Raw genomic sequence first — 21,359 nt, forward strand, 5'->3', positions numbered from 1 at the left:
GGGGGCTGGGATTTAGACACTGTAGTGCAGGTGGAAATCGGGATCATTTTGTGATGAAAAAACAGCCAAGTGGGTGCTAGCAATACTCAGCTGCGGCTAACAGAAGGGGATGGTAATGGGACTGAGAAGGAACCAGGGCGGGGAGCCTCAGGGTAGGTGAGCAGACGGATAGTGACGTAGACTGAGGTCAAGGTTATAGATCCCTTAACAGCAGTTCAGGGATTCTATGTGATCACTGCGACGGCGGAAAATGCTGACTTTTTTTTTTAACCTTTTACACCACATATATATGCAGGGTGAGACTCCCTGCAGCCCACCCCATATTAATAGTATACTCTAAACCCCCCCCACATATATATGTGGTGTAAGGGGGGGGGGTTAAAAACAAAAAGAAAAGTCGGCATTTTTAGCAGTCGCAATTCCCAGGTCGACATTTTTGTACAATTCCCTTTTAACTGCCATTTCTGATGCAAAACAGATATCCCCATCCCTTGGTCTCTGAAATCACACACTGGCTTCTCATCAAAGCCTGGCTGTTTTGCTGTGGAGATTCTGAAATTGTTGTTTTCATTGCTGTTGACTGTAACCATCTGTTTATAGATACGTCAGAAACCTCAAGAAAAAGAAATTGAAATGAAAGAAGAAAGAGGTTTGGGCAGGAATTTGTAAGGAATAGGGAAAGAGGGGTAAGGAAGTGAATTATTTCAATACACCAAAATACCTTCTCATAGAGTGGTAACTTGGCTGGAATATTTAATTTCTTTAGTCCTCTTTTTATCCGCAGTTGGTCGTTGGTCGTCCTGGGCTTTCTGGGCTTTGTTTGCATACCAATTGTGGTAGCCTCACACCTATTAACCTTATTACCAGGTAATGTTTTTGGATGGACATCGTAAGACCGACATTGACCATCATTCATTGTGGTTTGTTCAATTTAATTCTCCTCCTCTAGGCTGCAAGCAGGATTTTTTCTGGTGCTTGAGTTACTTCTGGATGTCATGTTCCTCAGATGTAAGAGAGTAGTAGCCAAGTAGTGGTTGGGGTGTGTGCTGATTGGGAAGTGGTGATAGTTCATGTGTCAAAGGTTTCCCCCCGGCTCACCGCGCATGAGGTCCTGGACCGCTTTCTCCATAGCCGTATCAGTGTTGATCGTTTGGCGTCTCAATCTGTCAAAGGTTTCCCCCCGGCTCACCTGAGTTCTCTTCTTGTGGCGTTCCGCGGAGGACTCCTTCTCCCGGCCAGACCGGGACTTGTATAAGTGCGCGCGAGTCGAGTCTGACTCCAGCGTGAGCGCTCAATGTTCCAGGAAGTCGCGTGTTCCAGGACGTCCAGGAAGAGGATCGAAGAAAGGTAAGAGATACTGGAAACAGGGGAAAAGGGAAGAAAGAATAAGGGAGTTGGCCAGGAACTTGGAAGGGTAAAGCCAAGCAGCACACACACGTCGAGACACTACCTAGAGATAGCGTTGAGACGTGCAGAGGCGTGGGGGCGTGGCCCATTTATAGAACGTGCCGTGTCCGACGTACAGGCTAGTACGGAACACTGCAATGGGCACGGCCATGTTGGAAGTATCAAGGAGCACACTCTCCGTCTGGACCAGGACCAGGAAGACCAGAAGGGGCTATGTCCATGGTTCATGACAGCATGCCTCCTCCGAAACCCCGTCCCACCAGGCTTGCCAGGGTGTATGAGATGGAATCTTCTCAGCAATCGAGGGGTGTTTAGGTTGGATAGTGGTTCCCATGTTCTCTCGCTAGGAGGATAGCCTTTCCACTCGACCAGGTATTGAAGCCGACCCCGTTTGTACCTGGAGTCACATATTCTGGATACTTCATATTCCAGCTGATTGTCCACAATCACAGGACTGGGTCTGCCGGTTTCCGGGTGGAGTGGATGTAGGGTTTGAGTAGAGAAGTGTGAAAAACTGGATGTATTCTCTTCCAGGAGTCTGGTAGCTTGAGCCGATAAGAAACAGGATTGATGATTTCTTTTATGGAAAATGGACCATAAAATCGGGGGCTAACTTGTTAGGGCGTAGATGTCGTGGTAATAGTTTCGAGGACAACCAGACCTGGTCACCAATAGAGTAGGAGGGTGCTGGTCTTCTTTTGGAATCAGCATATCGCTTAGTGTGAATCTGGGCCTTTCCCAATTGTTCCTTGGCTTCCTTGTGGATGTTGAGGAGAGTTTCAATCCAGGAATCAAGTGAAGGTACTGGTGTTGGATGTGGTAAAACTGAAGGTAACACGGAGGGATGAAAACCTTGACTGCAATAGAAGGGGCTAACGTTGATCGCTGAGTGATCTGAATTGTTATAGGCAAATTCGGCCAAGGGTATAAGGAGGGACCAATCATCCTGTACCTTGGTTGCGAAAAAACGAAGATATTGCTCCAGGGTTTGATTAACACATTCTGTGGCCCCGTTGGTCTGTGGGTGATATCCAGATGAAAGAGCGCGTTGAATCCCTAGAACACGACAGAGATGGTTCCAGAATTGTGAAATATATTGCGGTCCTCGGTCCGATATGATCTTGGAAGGGAGTCCATGAAGACGGAAAATGTGTTCTAGGAAAATTCCTGCGAGCTCTGAAGAGGAAGGAAGTTTATAGAGAGGCGTGAAATGTGCCATATGAGTAAACAAGTCTATGGTTACCATGATGGTCGTGTAACCCCGGGAAGGTGGTAATTCCACGATGAAGTCTGTAGCTATACATTCCCATGGTCTTGTTGGCAGTGTAGGTTGCAATAGAAGGTCCGCCAGTCTCTTATTGTCGTGCTTATTCTGACTGCAGACAGTACAGGTCTTGATGTACTCTTGTACCTTGCATTTCATTTCCGGCCACCAAAAGTGTCTTTGTATAAGACGGAGCGTGTTGGTTACACCACGATGTCCAGAATGAAAAGTATCATGGCACAGAGTTATTATTTTATGTTGAAGTTTCGGTGTGGGAATGACCAAGGCATTGTCCTTGAATAAGTATCCTTCCTTGATTCTTAAGTTCCAGGGATTCTTCCTAGAGACGTCCTTCCAGAGGTCAGAGGACTGGGTTTTGGCTCCAATCTCTTCCAAGAGGTTGATCGCTTGAGCTATAAAGATTGTGTTGGGAAACATTGTAGGATAGGTCCTATCTTCAGTGGTTAAATAGGCAGGACGTCGGGACAAGGCGTCTGCAATCACGTTTTGTGATCCAGGAACATGAGTGATTTGGAATTGGTACTGGGCGAAGAAGTAGGCCCAACACGCCTGACGACTGTTCCTGCACTCCATAGATTGGAGAATTTGTAGATTTCGATGGTCCATACGGACCTGGACTGGATATCTAGCACCCAGGAGTAAATGTCGCCATTCTGTGAAGGCTTGGCGGATTGCCAACAGCTCCTTTTCCAGGACGGAGTAATGGGTTTTGCTGGTTGTTAGGGTTCTAGAGAGGTAAGCCACTGGGTGGTCCATCTTGTCCGCAAGCACCTGTTTCAAGACTGCTCCTGTGGCATGGTTGGAGGCATCCGTTTCCACTATGAAAGGGTGATCTAAGTCAGGCTGAGCCAGGACGGGGGCTTGCGTGAATCTTGTCTTCAAGCGTTGAAAAGCCTTCTCTTGCGAGGAAGACCAGATGAAGGGAACATCCTTCTTCAGCAGAGCAACGATCGGTTGGACAAGCTCAGAAAAGGTAGGAATGAACTTTCGATAAAAGTTAGCAAGTCCCAAGAAAGACTGAACCTGTTTCACCGATGTAGGAGCAGGCCAGTATGGCCTTTACCTTTGAAGGGTCCATTCCAACTCCTTCTGGGCTGAGGATGAATCCAAGGTAATGAATTGAAGTCACGTGAAAAAGACATTTCTCAGGTTTGACCAAGAGCTTGTTTTCACGGAGCCGTTGTAGTACCGCCATGACATGTTCTTCATGTTTCAAGGGATCCTTGGAAAAAATCAAAATGTCGTCTAGATAGACAATGACAAAGAGAAAAAGCATGTCAGAAAACACCCTATCCATGAAACGTTGAAAAACTGCAGGGGCATTAGCTAATCCAAAGGGCATGACTAGATATTCAAAGTGACCAAAGGGCATTCTAAAGGCGGTCTTCCATTCGTCCCCTTCCCGGATACAAATTAAGTGATAGGCATCCCGGAGGTCCAACTTCGTGAATATTACGGCGCCTCTCCAGGATATCTGAAATCAGAGGCAGAGGGTACCGATCTTTGAGGGTGCATTGATTTAGACCACGGTAGTCGAGGCAGGGTCTGAGTTCCTTGGAATCCTTCTTAGGAACGAAGAACAATGGGGCACCCGCTGGAGATTTTGAGGGTCTTATGGTGCCATTTTCCAAATTGATGTCCAGGTATTCTCGGAGGGCCTTTTTCTCAGGTTCTGAAAGGATAAACATTCTGCCAAAGGGAATTACTGCCGAAGGATCTGTCTCAATGGCACAATCTTCGGGTCTGTGAGGGGGTAAAGCCTGGACTATGGCAGTCGAAAAGACATCAGTATATCCTTGGTAGACCTCTGGGACTTGTACAATGTTGGAAACCATGAGTGAGGTTTTTTGCTCTCCTGAATGTTCAATAGCTGGTGTTAAGGAGAGATCCAGGGATAAACAGTGGGACATACAAAACTCAGAGCCCATAAACAATGACCCTGCTGTCCAATTAATGTACGGATTTCACAGTCGACTCCGGAGGGGTTCGTTGAAAGGCAGTCTTAGCCTTTTTCCTTTCAGCCCTTCTTTCCTGGATACGAAAGTCTATTTGTAAGGCTAGATCTACCAAAGCCTGAAACGAACTGGGGCGAGCCACTCTGGCTAATTCATCCTTGATATCGTCATTTAGACCCCTGCGAAATAAGGTGAAACTCGCTTCAGGGCCCCAATCAGCCTCCTTTACCAGCTGTTTGAATCTGGTAACGAACGTTAGCATATCCTGGGATCCCTGCCGAAAATCAAGTAGGCGTTCCTGGGCGCTGAACACTTGTTCGGGGCGGTCAAACATAGACTTGATCGCCTGGATAAATGCATCATAATCGTCCAGGAGGACGTCTCCAGAGTTCACTAGGGGAGTGGCCCAAGATAACGCATTCCCTGTAAGATGGGAGATTATGAAGCCCACCTTGGCCCTGGAAGTTGAAAAATAATAGGGCTTGAATGTAAAATGCACCAAGCAGGAATCCAGAAATCCACGTAAGGATTTTGGCGAGCCATCGTATTTGTCTACCACTCCACCCAGTATCACGCTTTCCTTATTGGCAGAGTCACGTGACAGCACTAATTGTTTCAAGGCTGCGTTCTCTGCCTTTAAGTTCTGTACCTTGGTTGTTAGCTCCTGCATGCCGCGCATGAGGTCCTGGACCGCTTTCTCCATAGCCGTATCAGTGTTGATCGTTTGGCGTCTCAATCTGTCAAAGGTTTCCCCCCGGCTCACCTGAGTTCTCTTCTTGTGGCGTTCCGCGGAGGACTCCTTCTCCCGGCCGGACCAGGACTTGTATAAGTGCACGCGAGTCGAGTCTGACTCCAGCGCGAGCGTTCAAAGTTCCAGGAAGTCGCGTGTTCCAGTTCGTCCAGGAAGAGGATCAAAGAAAGGTAAGAGATACTGGAAGCAGGGGAAAAGGGAAGAAAGAATAAGGGAGTTGGCCAGGAACTTGGAAGGGTAACGCCGAGCAGCACACACACGTCGAGACACTACCTAGAGATAGCGTTGAGATGCGCGGAGGCGCGGGGGCGTGGCCCATTTATAGAACGTGCCGTGTCCGACGTACAGGCTAGTATGGAACACGGCACTGGGCACGGCCATGTTGGAAGTATCAAGGAGCACACTCTCCGTCTGGACCAGGAAGACCAGAAGGGGCTATGTCCATGGTTCATGACATCATGACTAGTTTCTGAATTAATAGAAATACTTATTTTCCTTAAAAGAACTTTGTTTCAGGAAGTATGTTCTTTCCCATCTCAAGATGGAGGTGAGGACACGAATGCCAGCTAGATATGACCGCCTGGCAGGCATTTTGAGAACCTGCTGCAGGATTCTAAACTGCCTTTCATTAGCAGATCTTCAGAAAGCTGGCCCATTCTCAGATTAGCTCCAGCAACAGACCTTGCTATGGGCCGGAACCTCGAGTTGAAAAATTGTAAGGACTTCACTTGCTGGGACATGATCCAGATAGTACTGTGCAACCCTTAAGTCTAATTAGACGTCAACAGGAGAGGCATTTTAAGGAAAGATTATCAAGCTTGAGTACTTGTTTTGGGAAACTGTGCTGTTGGCAAAGTGTTTACTATTTTGGCGGGTACTCCAGCACAAGCATTCCAGTGAGATGCATGCACTGTCGGCTGCTTTTTCCCCAGCCCTTTGGAAGAACCCAGACTCCACCCCGGGAGCTTGCTGAGTCGATGAGTGCATGGGTGCAAATATGTTGAGTGCATGCGTGTGGGAAAGGAGGCACGTAGTTTGAATGCTCGCAAGCAGCGTCTGTCTTCAGTGAGAGCCAGAGGAAGTGCATGGTCCTGATAGTAGCGTCACCAATTGGGAGTTTGGCTGAACAGGAAGACGCTGAGACACAAAGTTTCTGTGTTACTGCACAGATGAGAAAAAGAACCATAAAACACTAAAATGAATCAAAGGAACAAATAAAGGTTTCCACAAAAGTGTTTTTAAGGATAGTCTTGCATTCAGGAAACTCCTCAGTTTTACAGAAGCTAGAGCGCATGAGCTAAAGGAACCACTTTTGGGGGGGGGAAGAACCAAGAGTTGTAGATAGTTAGTTTAGGGTTAGCATAGGTTAGAATAGTTAGGTTTATATTTTGGCAAGACTCTATAGGAGAGAAGTTCTTGGTGACTCTTCAAGGAAAGAGAACTTTAAGTACAAGTCAGCATTTTACATAGAGGACTACCATGATGGACAAAAGAGTTTAAAGTAAGGTACTCTCAGCCTCTGGGCACATTGTAGAGGTTACCAGTTATGACCAGTACCAGGGACGGAGGGAGGTATGGAATGAGAGCAGATGGCATTGAGAGTGCTAAAATTCAGTTTGTCTCATTTCACATCTCAATACAAAGGAAACAAGGGGAGCGTGAGACAGGAGAATCAGAAAGAGAATATTATAATGGGAGGAGAAGGAGAAGGGACTAAGATCTGGAAGGAGGTGTCAACAAGGGGAGCAGGAGGAAACGGTGGTGACAGAAAGAGGGGGAGTAAAAACTGTACAGGAAGTGTTATGAAAAGGTGCAAAAGAGTTGTGAGAGAGACTAAGACCTGAGGGAGAAAAGGTGAAAGGAGAGCTGGAAATTTACAAAGAGAGGATAGAGAGGGAACAGCACCCCTAGTCTGCAGGGTTTTTGAGAAGTGAGAGGAGGTACGCGCAACGAGTAGTTAGTGAACCAAGATAGTGATAGAGGGAAAGCACTAAGAGGCCCCTTAGAAACAAGCTAACATTGAGGCAACAAAGAGGAGAATGATAGTGGGCTTGTGGGCTGTTGGGCCAGGGCCCTTAGACAGGAAGGTGGCCAAGGACCCAAGGAACAGTCTGCCTTGCCTCTGGGTGAAGCTGTACATCACTTCTTCAATCTGGCCTGTGGTGATGAGGGACCCACGCTGAGTCCTTCTTCTTGCCAGTCAACAAACAGCAAAAAGGGAACTTGATCACTGTGGAGAGAACTTGAGCAAGGGCTGTGATTGATGCCTGTGAAGGAACCAGAGATGTTTTTGATAGACATTCACTGTTTTTGGAAAAGACAGAACTGAACTCAGGAAAGGCTCTTTTTATATACCATTTGAATTTGCCCCAACTTTGTCTTAAAAACCCTAATCAATCTTTTTTTTAACTTGAAATACCACTCTGTGCCTTTGTGGTGGCCGCTCGATCTTGTAACTGCATGCTGTTTTATTGATGCTGTGTAGGGCAGGTGCTTGTACAGTATATACACTACTAATTGTTTGGAACTGGAGAGGACGGGATTGAACAGAGTATGATAAGTGGTGTGAAGGTAACCAGTGCAATTCTCTGAAAACAGGGGAGTTGTGTTCAAATTACTTTGATTATGTGATGCGCAGTGCAACAGTATGTTGACGAACCCTAAGGGGGCCAGGTATGTGCCGAGACTCTGACGAGGGGAGCGTTGCCTCTGTCAAGCTGTGAGATTACTAAGGCTTGGACTGAGGTTTGGAAGTTCTCTTGTGAAGGGTTTCATTTTATGTAGGATTGCCTCATGATATCAGGCCACTCTGGCTATTCCTTTTAGTCATGTGTTGCCCTAAGATCACTGTTGCTAGGGAACATGAGTGATTTGGCAGTGTGTGCCTGTTGAGGAGTGACTCTGTCAAGGTGCCTTTCATTTAGCCACACTTCAATGGTCTCCTGTTTAGCTGGATAGCCTAGTAGGAGGAATTCTCGTCATCATTAGACTACATTTCAGGAATGCGTTCAAGAAGCTCCTCTTCAAGGAATGGCTCTTCCCTAACACCCAGGTCAACACACCTTCCTGTCCACACCTACTCTCAGACTGTGCCAGCTCCCCCCCCGTTTCCAACCCCGTTTATTTGTAGATCCCATGCTGCCAGATTGCCTGTTCCCTTGTATCTCTGCTTTCCTCGCTGTGTACTTCCCCCATGAATTGGAAAGGGCTCTGTTTCTTCCTAATACTAGGACCATGCTCAATAAATACCCCAATAATAATAACAATAATCATTTTGGAAAAGGCGATTGATCTTCAGCTCCAGGCTCATATTGATCGATATGACAGTTTAGGTTTTGTGACAAGGGTACCATGTTGCCACCTTTGAGGAGGCCTAGGGACTTCTGGGAGCCAGTTGATGCTGCCCGTTCATTGGTGTGGTTCATGGAGGACCCTGAGGAATTCCCCCGCTACTTCATAAGGTCAGCCCGAGACCTCGAGTTGTGCAGACTTGCTAAGAGACAGTTAAGTAATGAGACAGTGGATGAGATGTCGCAGCCCACAGGGATCATCCAGAGCGCCATACAAGAACAGGAGCTGTAGGTAAGGCGAATGCTGGGGAAGTGCCCGCCTCACACTCCTGCTGGAGACATCATTGTAATAGGTACTACTGATTGCAGCAACAGAACAAACCAACACTGATCATGCTCCCACATTAACACTAACACTCATTGGCAATCCCCCTCTTTAGCAGAGTCTAGGAGATAACAGAGGCCAACATACATGCACTATGCCTCACATTGGGCTGGCATATTGAGACTAAAAAAGAAAGCAACTGCAGAATCTGCCTCCTCCCCATGAAACATACATGATCCCCATTAAATGAAAACACTCAGGTGCTGCCAAATGATTCACAGATACATAAAGGGAAATGACCAGAAGTTAAGAAGATCTTTCTATGATCATATATGAGACCTAAAAACACCTTTGAATACATCGTTCAGCGCTAAGTGACAGTATTGATGCATCGGTCATACATTATTGAGCGATATCCAGGCCTTAGAGCCTACTGGCTGGCTTTATTCCTTGCTGAAGATGATGGGCATAAAGCAATCTAAAGTAAATAAACCAAGCTGGACTAATTCATGCAGCAGAGATCAGCTGAGATGGGATCTTCCACACAGGAGGTAGAAGTCCATGTGTTAGATCAAAAGCACCATGAGATGTCCCACAAGTCATAAAAGATTCTAAAGAAGGATTGGAATGGAAAATCGGTAAAGTGGCGGTGGACATCTCCCTAATCCGGCATGACCTGCAGAGAGCTTTGAAGTGGGAACCCATAATCCAGGAAGATTCAAGAATCAATCAGAAAATATGGTCAGGACTCTGTGGGTTCAAATGACAGAGTTCTTTGGATGCATTAATAATAATAATAATAATAATAATAATAATAATAATAATAATAATAATAATAATAATAATAATAATAATTTGGGAAAAATAATAGGATCTTGGAAAAACATGCACAGAGCGTGGAAGGATGACCCCGAAGATAAGATAGTGGGTTTACTGGAAGGAGAAGAGGGCACAGACTCAGCCTCCTTCATAGAGAAACTCCACCCTAAATCAGTTGGTGCATCCCAGCTCTCCCAATTCCACCATTGAAGACCGCACATGGCCTTGGCTTTAACAACCCCGCCCAGAGGACCACCAAGGCCCTTGACAGGGAAAGTTCTGAACCTTCAAGACAAGGAAGCAATCCTCAGTTTCGGTAGCAATACGGCAATATTATGTGTGGGAACGCAAGTTTGTCCTCCTTCCCAGAATGTATGCAGGCCATCCAGAAATCAAGGCACTCATATTAGAAAGTAATAAGAACATTGCAGAGACATAATGTAAAATATATGTTAATGTTTCTGGTGAAGATGAAGATATTATATAAAGACCTGGCTCATTCTTAGAGCCACGAGCTGAAATGAATGCCTGAATTGAGACACATACATTTGATCACACCAGGAAAAAAACACACAGAAAAAATTGGATTGTGCATCTACAGTGGCCCAGTGAGCAGTTAAACCACATACATGCAGATCATTGAGTCCTGGCCTCAGCTTGACGAATGGAGCATTGGAGCGAAGACCAGTGATTGAACTGGACACAGCTACACCACTAGCAAATAGTGACTCAGAACTTTCCTCATCATCTAAATGAAGAATAGAATAGATAAACATATGATTTGGGGGGATCTCATCTTTCTGAGACAGATTTCATCCATAATTCTAATGTTGTCTGTACTTGAACATATACTTTATATATTTATGCTGTTTAAATAGGAGTCCCAAATGCATTTGTAACATCTCCTTGACTACCTCCTTTTATTATTCGGTGGCAAGTGAGAGCAGTACAGGCTAGGTAAGCACACTGACAATTGGTTAAGCTTAATACTTGCTATTGTTAATGGGTAGGTTTTAGATGCTTGATCTGTATTGTTGGAGTTAAGTTTCAGTGCAGGAATGATGGCGACGTATTGTGGACCCAGGTGAGTTCCAAAACAGTTTGGGAACTGGGGTGGGGTTTGTGAAAGGTACATTTTGATAAATCTATTTACTGTGAGCTAAGGATAGTGCTTTTAGTGCTGCAGGCATCCTGGTTAGGGCATGGGATGGTCTCCATAGGCGAGGTTGCAATGTTATCATGGCATGTTTATAGGCTAAATAGTTATTTTAAACGATTCTGAGTATGGTCCTTATTACGCCCAAATAAGGTATGCATTTTATTCCTACAAGAGTGCCGTATGTTAATTACAGAATTGGTTAACTGTATACCTGAAACTAACTCAACGATAATAGAGGAACCAACATACACTGGAGGAGGTGGGGGTGACTGTATGAGTTCCACTAATTTCAATGACATTGATAATAATTCTCTACTTGATTTATGCCTAAACATACAACGTGGGATGACCCCCCTGATGCCTAAGAGGCAGGATGAAAAAGATCTGACACAGGGAACGCATCCTGTGGCCTCTCCTGTCACCATCTCGGGCTATTCTGAGCAGAGGGGCAGATTATCAGCCTCCCCTAACCTAGTAATGGTATCTATGGAGGACGTCCCGAACAATGAGGATGTGGACCCTTCTATCCTGTCTCCAGGAGCAAACGCAATAGCAGAGATTCAATCCTCTGTAGCCTCTATTCAGTTCGCCCTAAAAATCCTGCTCCAAATGACCAGACGCATCCTAACCAATACTACTGCGCCGATTATTCTCCAAACTGATGAAAATCCTGTGGAAGATGAAGCAGAAATCAACTTAGCAGAGGCTATTGATATAGCTGAAGAGATAAATGTTTTGCCCAATAAAGAAGCATCCGCAAACATGGACCGGAGCGAGATGGTTTTTTACTCTCGCAAACAGCGCAGACTGGCCAAGAAGGCACAACAAAACAGGAAAAAACTCTCAGAGTGCCCCTCAGTAGAAGAACTTGCGAAATCCGGGGGCCGTTCAAAAAAAGCAAAGAAGAGGGCTGCCCGAGCTAAGAAAAGGAACAACTCTTGGAGGTGGTTGCCTGACTAGTTGGCTGATTACAGACCAAGATCAGAACAAGGAACAATCGAAGATGCCGTCAATGCCTGCCAGGGAGGATGAGGATATTGAGGCTAAAGGTACATTAACTTTGGATGACTTAGAAGCATTGGACGAAGAGTGGGAACAACTTGAAGATGAAGCTCAGCTCACTGAGGAAAGGGAATGTGGGTCCTCGGTGAAACCATCCCACCCGCCGCCCCCTCAGGCTAAAACCATTCATCCTCCTAGTAAACCTATGGAGGAGGGTTCAAGTACTCCATTCAGCAGGATATGTCGGATCAAGAACCTTTATAATAATGGCGGGCGCAGATGGTTGTCTCGGTCAGAACTCTTAACCCGCCTACACTCTGTTCCGGAATTGCGAGTATTGCAATCTGATGACTTTCAGTTTGTGGAGCCACTGAAGGGGCGGAATTCGTGTGTTTCTGCCCTGCATTGCAAGTTTCTTTCAACCGCACAGCTAATCAGGAAGTATCGTGACGAACTTTGGGCAGTTGATGTGGAGATAGATGCCGACTTGGATGATTCTGACACCTGTATCGATAACGGCGAAACAAGTGGATTAGCTGTCCTAGATGTATGCCCGATTTTACCTAAAGGAAAGAAAGTAGAAATGGCAGAAATACAACGCGTGCTAAAATGGTTGGCTGAAGCGCTTCCTGAAGCCCTATCCAATCATTGAACCTGGACATTACTGTCGTGGAATTGTAGAGGATTTACGCACCTGCTGTCCCCCGAGGGGTCAGCAAACTTTGTCGCCAAACATGAGTTACTATGTTTACAAGAGACCTGGGCGATGGACCCATTATTACTGGATGGTTTTGTGATTTATCAGTCTTTTGCGAGTAGGGGAGAGAAGGGCAGACCATTCGGCGGGTTGTTGATTGGGGTGGCAAGTTGTTTGATCTCTAAACAGATACCCTGTAGCCTAGACAATAATCTTCTGGCAGTCGAAGTCAAATATGGGCCTAAGGATAAAGAAGAAAAGCTACTTTTGATAAACATATATAATCCTCCTCATGCCCGTATAAGTGAACCACTTCAAGCGGCCCTTCAAGAATTGTTGGCCTTTTGGTCAGCAACTCAGGGAAAGGGCGCGGTAATGGTAGTTGGAGATTTTAATTGCCGAATACCAGGGGAGGGAGGGTTACACCCTCAAAATACTAGGCTTAGAAACAAGCGGTTACTCACACATAGCAAAAAAGATACCGAAGGCCCGCAATGGCGTCTTCTGTTTGATGACTGGGATCTTGAGATGGTGAACGGTTACACTATTAGTGATCATCCAGGAAAACAAACATGGACCAATGGTTCTTCATCCAGTACAATTGACTATATATTTATGTGCCCCAAAATGTTGCAATGTGTTGTTGACCTAACGGTATCTTTAAATGAATGGAGTGACCATGCTGCACTTCAGTGTGTACTAAATATTGTTCACACTAAATCGAAGAAGAGCAATCTGGGTATAATCCAGGTAAATAAAAAGGGCTCTAGCATCAGGTGGACTGCCCAGAATATACATTTAGCCTCAGAAGCATTAAACATGGAGTATTGGTCCCTATTACCCAATTTCAATGATATGTCTATAGAAGCCATAGAAACCTGGATCAGTCGTTTTTCTAATATTCATGCCTTATCCCCTAATCGGAGTATGATCAAATTAGAGGGTGGGATACCCCCGTTTAACAAAAAGATTAGAGACATTAAGAGGGAACACAGAAGGGAGCTGCGTAGGATCAAGCAAAGGAGGGAACCCGTAGAAAATCTTAGGGCGGCTCTTAGGAAATGCAAGAATAAATATAGAACTAATATCAAAAAACTACGGCTTACCGAAAGAACTCTGGCATACCAGAAGTTGATTCACACCATCTGCTCGAAAAACACGCGTAGCATCTGGGCACTCCTACGTGAAGCTAGAGAAACTACTAAGGGGCAACTTGCAAATCCTATTGGTGTAAAGGAATGGGAGAATTTCCTGTTGAATCGTAATGCTATCATGCAGCAAGAGGAGAGTCTACCATCGCTTCTGCCGAGATCAAGTATATCATTTGACATGTCATACACGGCAATACTTTGCAAGATAAAAACTCTAAAATCCTCTAGAGCTCCCGGCCCTAATGGCCTAGCGAACATAGTTATCAAAACCCAACCTGAGTTTTGGGCGGGATTGTTGACAATTATGTTTGAGAAAATTCTGAGCCAAGGAGTTATACCGAAGACATGGCAAACTGCCGTGTTGATCCCGGTATTTAAAAAGGGAAACCGTCTTGACCCTAATAATTACAGACTCCTCTCTATGCTAGACACGACAGGCAAATTGTTTGCCGCTCTGTTGCTTAAGGACCTTCAGATATGGGTTGATGAGGCCCATATATTATCCAAATTTCAATGTGGTTTTAGAAAAGGCTACTCCACAGGTTATAACTTGATGGTAATGAACCTACTAAGAGCAAGAGCTCGCAAAAGGGATGAGCCACCATTGTATGCACTATACATTGACTTTAAAGCAGCTTTTGATATGGTACCCAGAGAACGCCTATGGACTAAACTGGCTTCCCTAGGCTGCCCTGCTGACGTACTATATTTTCTCAGATTACTGCATCATAACACCTCAGTCAGGTTAAAATTGGATCAGGAGGGGCATCTGACTGGTAAGGTATATCAAAACAGGGGGGTCAAACAGGGCTGTGTGACTGCCCCTCTAGTGTACAATCTTTATGTGCATGATATCCCGCTTGCTCTATCCTCTATTCGTAATTGCCCCCCCAAAATAGGGGACTCCGCTTGTGCCGTCATGGCATATGCTGATGATTTGGTCATTTTTGACCATACCATCAGTGGCTTACGTAGATCAGCTACTGCATTATGGGAGTATGCCGAATCTAATGGTCTTATCATTAATCTAGACAAAACGAAGGTACTGAGATTTACTAGCAAAAAAGTGTCTCGTGTGAACCTTATGGTAAATAACAACCTGATTTCATACGCCCCACTCTACCGTTATTTAGGTATTGATTTTGAACCTAATGGGGACTATGTGGCCCTTAAGCTTTCACGTACGATGCGAGCAGCACAAGTAACATCCTTAATAGCCAATTTCACTAGCCAACAAGGAGGATTTACACTTTGGGGTACGCGTCAATTATATATGCAGGTATTTATCCCTATGATGACCTATGGTCTAGATTCACTCCTAGAATTAGATTTTAGTTGGCTTCAAATCATTGAGGGTAAGTTCTGGCGTCGCATACTTGGCCTGGGCCCGGGAGTCCCGATGGCAATTATTCGACTAGAACTAGGGTTACCCTCAATGAAGGCTATCGTCATGAAAAGGAGATTGGGGCACTTTCTGAAAATGCGCAGTACAACAGCTAATCCGCTCCTGCTTACCATCTTCCAAGAATTATGTAATAGACAAAACCCTCAGTCTCCATCTGTGACGATGACAAAATTTCTTGCTACCAATGGATGGGCCTGGCGAGCAGGCCCATATACCAAGCAAGTCCAAAATGCACTTGATAAGAGAGTAGAAATGTGGGATTGGCTAGAGAATTTCGATCATCTTAGTACGTTAAAAAGCTATGCATTTGTACAATATAGGTTGTACTCTTTCTTGCAACCTCAAGGGTATCTCAATCTATGCCCCTCAAAAAAACTGCGACGATTTATCCTTTTATTAAGGATGGGCCAACTGCCCATTCTGTTGGTCACGGGCAGAAGACAGCAGCTGCCATTGGAACAACGCATATGTCGGTTGTGTGTAAGAAATAAAGTATTAGAGTCAGCAAGACATGTTTTGACAGAATGTGGCACCATGATTGATGTAATTCATTGTCATCTGGGAAAGTTTACTCATAATCTAGCATCAATCGGAACGTCATTATTCTGGCATCACTGCATGAACTCTGAGAGCATGCGAGAAATGATAGCTCTCTTCAATATCTGGATTAAGGTAGAGGAATTATTGAATATTCAGATCTAAAACCAGTATTCGTAATTTTTAGCTATCTTTGACCTGGCCTGTTGGTCTTCTCTTTTTTTGTACCTTTTTGTTACCGGAGCTTTGAGCTCTGTGATTGATTTTTATGTGAAAATAGGTTATTATTATTATAGTGTTGTATTTTTGCTATATTGTTATTATTCTGTTTGTGGAAGTTTAATTTTTTATATATGATGTTCACTTATTAACATGTGTAAGGTTTATTAAATAGACTGTATCACATTAAATAAATAATAAAGAATTGGTTAAGCTTTAGAAATTATGAGATGTGAAAGTTTATGGAACCAACTTATGCAGCTTTTCCCGTGCAAAGTGCTTAAATGGATAACTTGGAATGTTCCACTCAAAGTAAACAATGTATTAATAGATGATGCCGGTCAATATGTTGTTATCCATGGCGGTTTTAGTTGATATCAGAATATATATGCTCCACCAGTGAGGATAAGGCCTCCTCCTCTAATATAGTTTTCTATTGTGCATGTTCCATTGGAGGAGCGATACTATGGGCAGTCAACTAATACGTTACAGCAGGCAATAACACATTTGTGGTTAGGCCCCAGCTGCAAAATCCTGCTTCATGCAGCAGAAAAGAGGCACGCACACAGGGGGAGGAGGTGAGCACAATCAGTAGTTAGCAATACCACTCCACAGACACAATGGGAGAACGGGCAACAAATGAGGGAGCTCATTACATCAATTTAGTTATTGCAACCTGGGACAAAGATGCCTGCCTTACATTGGAGACATCTAGCGGGGTGACAAAAGGCGACGGTTACCTGCCCACGCTAGAGGATAATGGCCCCGGAGTAGGAATATGTGGGTTCCCCGTGTCACTCTCATTTAGTCCCCTCCCTAAGTCAGGGAACCATCACACTGTCACCAACCACAAACTTGCTTCTTTAACTGCCCCTTGGGCATACCTAGGCAGGAAGCAGCAACAACCCTCAACAATGCTACAGCCCTGTGGGTCTAGCACCAAGCAGTCCCTGTTTCACCAGAGGAAAAACCAGGGCACTGACCCTTTGAAGCTCTTTGTGGCAGTCCATTGACTCCAGCACCACACATTCAGTTTCCTCAGGTTCATTGCATTAAATTGAGTCCTGCCTCATTAGGAGTCTGAGAATAATTATCTTGATACCATATTCATCACAGGGTTGGAAGTCAATGGTTTATGCTCTCCAAACATGCACAGTGCTACTAGTACTATCCCTTTAAGGGACTGTGCAGTGCTGAGTAACCCAACTGGGAGCAAGTCAAGTCTTCCTGACACAATTTGAAAATCCAAACAAACATATCAGAGGCGCTTGCTGGATCCTTATGTGACCTTCATATGGAACTGTTGTAGATGAAACAACCAAAGAGAAACAGCATGCACCACTGTCTCAGAGATCCCTCATAGCCAGGAAACTCCCACTCAGATTAATAACATGATCCCCTCTTCTCATCCGGAATGGCAAGAGGTAGAGATTACTCAATCTGATGGTTTGTGATTGTATTATATGCAGCTATCAAAGTATTCATGCCACAGTTAACCATATGAAACTCTCCCACTATAAAACAGCATGGCCTCCAGATTACAAAATGGGCAGAGTTTGGTTGCGGGGACACCATACAAATAACCGTGAAATCCAAAATGGTGGAACAAACACATATTTCTTTGGCCTAACCCCACAATTCCACAGTGGTCACAGGTGAACCTGTTAAATTCCCTCCAATCCCAGGGCCTCACCAATTTAGTAACAGAGCTGAAGACCTTTACTGAGAAGGCAACCCATGCAGAGGGATTACAGAGCTGCTATGTATGCCCAGGCTCTCATTCAGCTGATGTGGGAAGTCAGTATTGAAGTGAGCTAAAGAGGGCGTTTTGAGCAGGCTGAAGGAAGGCAGACTTTGCGGCACGCTGGACGATGGCAAAGAATGGAGCTTGGAAGGGGTTGGAAGAAAACCGATATTGAATGTGGTTGGAGGAGCACACCTCAAGAAGATGTTAGTGGAAAATAGAGGGGGAGACAAGACCTGGAGGTGGTGGGGGGAGGGGTAAGGAGAGGTGGATGAGGAATAACAACAGAAGATAGTTGAATGATACTAACGGGCAGAGATGGAAAATTAGGTGGTTGGGGAAACTAAGAGGTGGAGGAGGAAGAACATTGGAAGATTGATGGAAGAAACTAATAGGAGGAACATCAGCAAAATGCAGTTAGAGGGGATTGAAACGTGAAAAAAGGTGGAAACAAGAAAAGGGCATTAGTCAACATTAGGAAGAGATATTAAAGAAAGTAGCCATTAAGACCAGGATAGTCCCTGTGGTCACACTTGGCCCTATGCATGGTATGAGGGAACGTCTGATCTGAAAGGGCGGAGCGCACTGTGGGAGCAGGAATGAGTGAGCAGAGTGGCAATAAAGAGCAACAGAACAGCAGGAGAAGTGAGGGCTTAGTTGAATCCCCATTTGCAATACATCTTCGCAGGGTTTGGGAAACTGAGTGAATGGACACTCAGAGGCCCGTCTCATGGCATGGGATTTCTTAAGCCTGAATGTGAGGGCCCAAGTACTAAGAGATACTGACACTATCTCTGTAGGGACTGAAAACCCTTAAGCTTGAGACTGAGATCCTAACAGAGGCCCTTAATGGGCAGTGAGCTTCCATACCACCCTTTTGGTTTATTAGTTTAACCAACATTCCAGGACCTTCTTCTGTACTTTAGGTTACCCACTAATATCTCCCATTCTCACCTTCAACTTCAGAGTTGGATTCTTCAAGTAATTTTAAGACCTTGATCAAAATAACTTTTTGTATCCTAACAATAGTACCAGGGTGCAATATTTGCACTCCCCACTATCCATTCGCTAGTGATATTTGACTCTTGGCGAGTAAAAAATGGTGTGCTGTGTGTATGTATATAATTGAGGTGGTGAGTGACTTTTTATGGCTGGCTAGCTTGCAACTTGAATGTTTGCCCTCTGATAATACATTACAATTGCATAAATGAAGAATGCCGACTTTAGATATTTTTGCATGGTGTTTAGGTGCAATTTCTCTTTAAATAAATGTTTGGGTGATTTCTGTGTGGAATACTCTTGGACCATGACATGCTGTCCTGTTGTCATGGCAGCCAGACCTCTGTGATGTCTGAAAACTGACCTACAGTAAAAGCTTTGTCATCTGACACTTTGTCACCTAGAAAGCTCATTTAACCTGGTACCTGTTTTTGCTTTTCATAGAAGCATTCAGGTATATAAAAGTTCTATACAACAGAGCACAACATCCCAGAAAACGCACCATTCCTGGTGAAAATATGCTGGTAAATAGAGCTAGGAAGTGCAGCTTGCATTGATATCCCATGACTTCTCTCTAATACCTGCCATTTTAGCATTCAGAATGCATTGTTTACACCAGCATCCTCCTAACTGGAATATTTATCCTGCACCCCAGATTGGTGACAAATAGCAAAACATTTGCTGTGCATGCTTTAAGATTGCAAAGTGAATTACCAAGTGACTGGCTGTTGGGCTGCACACTGCTACGCTCCATCGATAAAGCCCATTGGAATCCACACCAATCATGCTTTCATGCTGCACTAGTCGCTAAGAGGAAGCGGCTCACCCGCTCAACACAGACTTTTGTTGCTGGTGGGTAAAAGGACTTGCCTTGTTGCTTTAAAAACGACTCTTCTCTACTTAATGTGTTTGTGTTGAGCTAAGCGCATCTCTACCTTCAGGTAATCACTGCTATTTTCTTCTCCCTTTTCCTGTATTAGAAGAGGATCCGCCTACTTTTCCCCCCCACCTCCCACCAACACACCCTCTTCTCGCATCACAGCCCGCGACTTGGTGTTCAAATACAGCGTGCATGCACATTGCTCGCCCATTGCAAAGCGAATTGCCAAGTGACTGGCTGTTGGGCTTTTAGGGTGGTGGGTGTGTGGCAACTTTAATTTCTCTATTTTCAAATATAACAGAAGGGCTCAAATCCTAACTGTTTAAATCACAGAATCAGTTTAATATTGAAATACGACGTTACGGTTTGGGCTTTAAATGGTGTCCGGGCTACGTAGCGGTTGCCTAACAGAGTCTCCAGCTTTAACCCCTATAAATGTTGATGCGATGATATGCCCGGGCAGCATCGCATATCCAAAAATTCAGGTAAACAGTGATTTTGTTAACTGGAAGTGTGTAAATAAGACTGACAGCATTAAAATGCCTATATCCCCTGTTATTAATGTACTTCCAAACAAGGTTGATGAAGAGCAATCTAATATTGCCAAAGAGAAACAGATTCGTACTCCCAATGGTATTAAGCCTGCTGATGTCGCACAGTTCGATGACTCATCTGTCTATGAGAGCGCAGCAATAGGAATTTTATGCGACATGGATGTTGTATTTTCTAGCGCTGAGAATTTACATAGCAGCTCTCCAGTGGACAGAAAGCCGCCCATTGATATGTTAACTGAGGGACCCTCGGCAATATATGAATTGAATAAACGAATTTGCGCCTCTATTGGCGCTCTGACACCTTTGATAGATCGTAAACTTCTAGTTGATTTACCTTATCAATTACAATCCCCACCCCTTCTCCCTATTGAACATCCGCTCAATATAAGCAATGAGGAACCCGTTCCCAGTTTAATAACAACTCCAAAGAAGGTCATGCCTACTTGCAAAAATCCAGAGACGAAAACCCCAAAACTTGTAGTTATTCCCTCCATTAATTTGGAGTATGAAGCGTGTCAGGGGGATGAGAACAAGGATTTATTAGGCGTATCTCCCCCTCCTAGTCCATATACATTTCCTGTAATTATCAGGATATTGGACTTATTAGACAAAGGACATGATTTTACACACTTGGAATTAAGAGAGATGAAAAACACTACGAATGAGATGATGCATAAACTTAACCACCTCGAAGGTTTCATCATGGCTAAAGAGACCAACAATCCAACTCACTGTAATTGTATTCAGGGGTTGGTTCCAACAATTGACCCAATGACAAGACCTCTCCAGGCTGATGAGCAAACTCAGTGTCACATCTCATGTGCGGCACATGAATCACAAAAATCTGAGGAGATGCCTACTCAACCCTTGGAATCAAGGCGTGGCTACATGGCCGCGTAGAAGGACGTGTATCCCGGAGGTCCTGTTAATCCGACAATGATCTGTATGCTGAACATGCATTTCGAGCAAGCTATGCGCTTTGAAACGAACACCACAGCTGTATGAATATGCCGGGCACACAGCAGCGCAAAGACTGAGACGGAAAATGTGTGCAGAACCAAACGCGGTGGAAAACAAGTTTGGAAGCTCCTGCTAGAGAGGGAAATGGAGCCCCGCCTCTAAGCGGAGCAGCACCGGAGCCCACAAGAAGAAACCTGCAGCAAGCTGCAGCTTCAGAAGG

This window comes from Ambystoma mexicanum, chromosome 4q (assembly GCF_040938575.1).
Source record: "Ambystoma mexicanum isolate Mex_15411 chromosome 4q, UKY_AmexF1_1, whole genome shotgun sequence".
Classification (NCBI taxonomy): domain Eukaryota; kingdom Metazoa; phylum Chordata; class Amphibia; order Caudata; family Ambystomatidae; genus Ambystoma; species Ambystoma mexicanum.